Genomic DNA, 5,628 nt, shown 5'->3' with positions numbered 1-5,628 from the left:
GGACAAGAATCCACCAGGAAGGAAAGTAGGACCTTTAAGATTCTACTCCCCTGAGAGGTGTTAGGTTGCACATAAAACCTCTCAGGAGACATCCTGGGACAGGATTGTGGAGATAACAATGCCCCCTAGTGGTTGTTCTGAGCCTCGTGGTCTGATTACAGGTGTCTGAACCAGCTTCCTGAGACAAGGCAGGCATGTCTGCCACAGGGAAGCCTTCCCTGGCGTTTCTGAAAGAGTGGCAGCCCCAGTCCTACTACTTGTATGCAGGTGGTTCTCTGCAAGGACGCCCTAGGCCTCAGGCAGCTGCCTCAGGGGAGAACCTGAGGAACATAACCCTCTGCAGCCCAGGTATCTGGTGCCAGGCCCTCAGCTTGCACGTGGGAGGTGCTGTTACGCGGTCTGGTGTGCACACTCAGCATCCTGGCGTGTCCACCATGAGGCACAGCAGTGCCTGTTTAGCTCAGAAACATGTTTTCTGATATTTGTGGGGGACCCTCCCTGACTATTGGCAGTGGAGCTGCAGGGAGCGGACAAACTCACCATGGACAGAGGACAGTTCCCTGTCCAGCAACTGGGCCCCTTAAATACAGCTCCTGAGGCATGTGCCTGTGAATTCTAGGATTGTGCCTGAGGTCATATGAGTAAGTCTCACTGGAGAGGACAGCACAGCCCTTCTCGCTCTGGGACATTAGGAAGTAAGTCCACCTCTGCAGGGGTGATTTTCATCCATTCCTTTTAGCATCTCAAATGTTATTTTCTCCATTTTTTCATGAACAAATTTTTGAGTGCAAAGTCTTACCACCTGGGTGGTCCATAATCTTGTTGGATGATTAAGTCATAAACTCTAACTCCTGGATGCAGCTCCTAGAAGAGTCCCCAAGAGCAGCTCAAAGAGAACATGCTGGGCCTTTGTTGAGCAACTGGACATGGGGGCTGACCTGTCCCAGGACCATGGAAGGGAGAGCACATGACATCCAGAGAAGGTGAGGCTGTTCTCATCAAGGTCCCGAGTCCCTTGGTGTTTACAGATGTGCAGGGTCCGACCTGGCTAGAGGGGGAAGGTATGCCTGGATGGAGACTGGAACAAACTATTGAGCACAGAGAAGGAAATATAACATGTGTGCCTGTGCTTATGTGGGTGTGTGTGAGTTACTCAGGTGATCTCATTCCCAGGAAGGAAGGAGTGAGCTACTGGGAAAATGAGCTGTGATGCTGTGGAAATTAGCAACTGTGGAGGGAAACTGATCACATTGGAGTGATAGTGGTAGACCCTGTGGGGAAAATCAGGCATGTTCACATAAGAAAATAGAGGTAAACCCTTCTGCTATGAGCTGCCTAGGCTCCACCCCCTGCCAAGAGCCTGTGGTATCACATCCATTTTCTCTCCCCTGGAATCCAGGCTGTTCCTGGGAAGCGGTGGATGAAATGCCTCTCTTATGGTGATCAATGATGCTGCAACTACCCTAAAAAAACATCGGTGTTGATAATCCAGCAGCTAAAGTGTTAGTTGATATGTCAAGGGTTCAGGATGATGATGTTGGAGATTGCACTACCTCTGTTCCTATTTTAGCAGCAGAATGACTAAGGGAAGCAGAATATTTAATTTCAAAAAAAAGACTCACATTCAGACCATCATTGCAGGTTGGAGAGAAGCCACAAAGGCAGCAAGACAGGTTCTGTTCAATTCAGCAGTTGATCATGGTTCTAATGAAGATAAATCCTGACAAGATTTAATGAACATTGAAAGAACAACATTATCCATAAAACTTCTTACTCATCACAAGATCACTCTGCAAAGTTAGCTGTAGAAGCTGTTCTCTGATTGAAGGGCTCTGGTAATCTTGAAGCAATTCATGTCATCAAGAAGCTAGGAGGAAGTCTGGTGGATTCTTATTTTGATAAAGGCTTTCTGTTGGGTACAAAATTGGAGTTAATCAACCAAAAGGAATTGAAAATGCTAAAATCCTTATTGCAAATACTGGTATGGATACAGAGAAAATAAAGATATTTGGTTCCCTTGTAACGGTTGATTCTACAACAAAAGTTGCTAAAATAAAACAAGCGGAAAAGGAAAAAAAATGAAGGAGAAAGTTGAAGGTATGCTTAAGCATGGGATAAATTGCTTTATTAACAGGAAATAAATTTCTAATTATCCTGATCTCCTTTTGGGGCTGCTGGGGTATAGATATTGAACATGTAGAATGCCTGGCTCTTGGCACAGGTGGTGAACTTGCCTCTACCTTTGACCACCCAGAACTAGTGAAGCTTGGGAGTTGCAAGCTCATTGAAGAAGTCATGATTAAAGAAGACATACCCATTCATGTTTCTGGAGTAGCCCTTGGTGAGGCTTACACTATTGTCCATCGTTTGTGCCACTCAGCACATTTTAGATGAAGCAGAAAGATCTTTGCATGGTGCCCTTTGTGTTCTTTCACACACTGTGAAGGCTTCTAGAACAGTTTAATGTGGATGCTGTTCTGAGCTGCTGATAGCTCATACTGTGTCACAGCTTCCAATAAACAACAGGTAAAGAAGCTGTTGCAATGTATTCTTAGAATCAAGCACTGAGAATGTTGCCTACTGTTAGAGCTGACAATGCAGGCTGTGACAGTGCAGATCTGGTGGCATAGCTCTGAGCTGCCCATCATTAAGGCAATACAACTGCTGGACTGGATATGAAGGAAGGTACTATTGGTGATGGCAGTGCTAGGCATCACAGACGGTGTCCAAGTGAAGTCCAGGTTCATCTGCGTGCAGCTGAAGCAACAGAGGTGATGCTGCATGTAGATGACATCATCAAAGCAACACCAAGGAAACGTGTCCCTGATCACCCCCCTTGTTAAGCTTTCCTATCTGTTGTTATGCTCTGGACCAGTCCATAGTAACGTTGTATGAAGGACTTCAACTTTTTTAAATTTTTTTAAAGAGTGTTTCTATTTCTATTCTTTTAAAATATATTTTATTGATTTTTTACAGAGAGGAAGGGAGAGGAATAGAGAGTTAGAAACATTAATGAGAGAGAAACATAAATCAGCTGCCTCCTGCATACCGCCTACTGGGGATATGTCAGCAACAAAGGTACATGCCCTTGACTGGATTCAACCCTGGGACCCTTCAGTCTACATGCTGACTCTCTTCCACTGAGCCAAACCGGTTAGGGCAGGACTTCGGCATTTAAAAAGACTTTGGAATCAAAGTTATCTATGGACCTGATAGCCTTAAGTTTAGACATTTAGATGAACTTTAACTTTGACATGGGTCTAATTTATTTGCTCTTCATTTTACATAAAATTCAGTTGTTTTAAAAGCCCATTTCTCATACTGTGCATCAAAATAAAACTTTGAGCAATTAATACAAGAAAATACAGGTCAAATTATAACTGAGATGCCTTTGACAGTCACCAATATTGAACACACCAAGGTGAACCAACCCTCACAACTGGAAGAAGAATTAAAAGCCCAGGAGGCTCATGTTCAGGAGACGGGAAGTTCCATCTGACACTAATTCCCCTACAAAGTGATCAGAGGATAAACTAAGACCAGAGTGTGAGCCTAGAGCCATGGACCAAGTGTTGGGGGAGAGAGGAACTTCTGTGCAGGTCTCTGGGAACCAGAAGCATGAACTATAGAGACACAGACAGAGCTCCTGGGTCCTGTTCCTTCAGGGGAGTTTAGTGCTGGACATGTAGAAGCTGCACTGACTCCTTTGTTGTGTTTATTCTCTAGACTCTGTTGTAGATTCAGTTTCACATGTTGGGATGTATAAGAATCTCAGTTATAACCTGGTGTGTTTTGTGAAGCTATCTGTAATGATCCTATATAATAAAAGGCCAGCCACCGTAAGTGTGATGAACAAAATGACCAGAGACTAGAACCAACATGGCCCTTCACCTGGCTGGCCTCACCCCCAAGCAAAGAAAGAGGGAGACCCAGGCCACCAGCAGCAACTCTGTGGCAGGTGTGCAGCCGGCCAGCAATCACCCAACAGAGGGAGGCCCAGCCAAGCCATTGCACCCCAGCGCATTGCTTGCAGAGGGAGGCCACTGATAGCAGGGCTGGGAGGGCAGCACTGCACAGAGGGCAAGCAGTGGCAGTGGCGGGGGTGAGGCAAGCTGCCTGAAGCAGGGGGAAAGAAAACCCCTATAGGCCCTGGTCTCAGGCCTAGGAACCCTACCTGAGGGGTCCCAGATTGTAAGGGGGTCCAGGCTGGTCTGAGGAGACCCCCGAGTGCACTGATTTTCATACACCAGGCTTCTAGTTTAGAAATAATTAAGTTTAGGTCATGAAATGTTGTGATTTGAAAACTGATTGTAATGACAATGAAAACTGTTTCATTCCAGTGACCACCATAATTTATGAGAATCTCCTGATCATTAAAACCCAAAATTCTTAGCTCTTGTGATTCAAACAGCCCCTCTGTTCAAACTGAGGTACAAAAGGAGCTACTCTCAAGGCTACATTCTTGCAACCCTCTCTGCTGTTTTCAGAACTTAGGGTTCATTCCCACCAACGAGTCTCTGGTTAGTAGAAAGTTCCTGTCACCCGTCCCCTTCAAACAAGCCTCCTTGCAAACCCTCATACCTGGTGCTCTAAGCATGTTACAGGCTTGGGGATAGTACTGATGAGACACCTCCCTGGGACATCTACCAGACTGTCTGTTGAAAAGTGACACACTGTAACTTTATAAGGAAATCCCCTTGGTATCTGCCCCCCTTCAGTCCCAAAACCTTTTCCCTTCCTCGTCACCTAGCAACAGCAGCCATTACTCTTGTAAAGTGGAAGCCAGTTTGTTTTGTTTTTTTCCCTGCCCTGTATTGACTAATGAGAGATACACAAGATCTTTCTCTTTTTGGAAAGTAAAATAAAAGTCCTCTCTGTATCTCTCCATTTAGTGGTGAATTCTTGCACAGCCTGAGTCACCAGCCAAACCCTTATACATGTGACCCTTGGGACCAGTGTCACCGAATCCCAACATGATTGGGGTCAACTGGAACCTGAATCTGACTCAGTGCCACATTAGGTGAGAAGATATCTGGGAACATGATGGGGAATGAACCAAGACCAAGGTCACGCACGTCCAGTGCTCTTGTCTCATTAGGTTGTTTTCTCCTTGTTGTGTAGCCAGTTCACGTTTTCTTCCCTCACTTTTCTCTGAAACAGCCGCACATATTTCCTAGAGCGTTGAAGACACTTTATTGAGAGGGTGCAGGTGTATCTTATACTTTGCCGGGGTCCAGCCCCAGCGGTCAAGGGGTTCCCAAAGGTGTGGACGGAGTCGGCGAAGAATGAAGGACATGGAGACAGCATTCAGATGATCAGCATAGTCAGGTTCTCTCTTTATTCTCCTGTTACATCTGTATTTATACCAGTTGATTTTAATCCTATCCATTCTATTCCAAACGTTGGGGCATGTTGTTATCCCCATTCCAAGGTCACTACTCTACTGTTCTGTTAAGTTACAAGGAAGTAACTGAAGGAGATTATCCTAAATAAAGATTATGTATCTTAAGCGTGATTGTTCGTAGTTAAAGTGATTAATTATCGGCCTGGCACTTAGTTAAGCAGTTTTACTGATTCCCTTCCTTAGTCCTGTTAATCCCTAACTCCAGGGAAACATCCACACCTGGG

General features: G+C 45.2%; 1 pseudogene; it reads left to right on the top strand.

The window, feature by feature from the left end:
* Nucleotides 1-1,430: 1,430 nt before the first annotated feature.
* Nucleotides 1,431-2,843, top strand: LOC102757150 (annotated as a pseudogene).
* The last annotated feature ends 2,785 nt before the right edge of the window (nt 2,844-5,628 follow it).

This window comes from Myotis davidii, unplaced genomic scaffold (assembly GCF_000327345.1).
Source record: "Myotis davidii unplaced genomic scaffold, ASM32734v1 scaffold1782, whole genome shotgun sequence".
NCBI lineage: Eukaryota > Metazoa > Chordata > Mammalia > Chiroptera > Vespertilionidae > Myotis > Myotis davidii.
The sequence above is the reverse complement of the archived record's forward strand: the minus strand, read 5'-3'. Positions and strand labels throughout refer to the sequence as shown.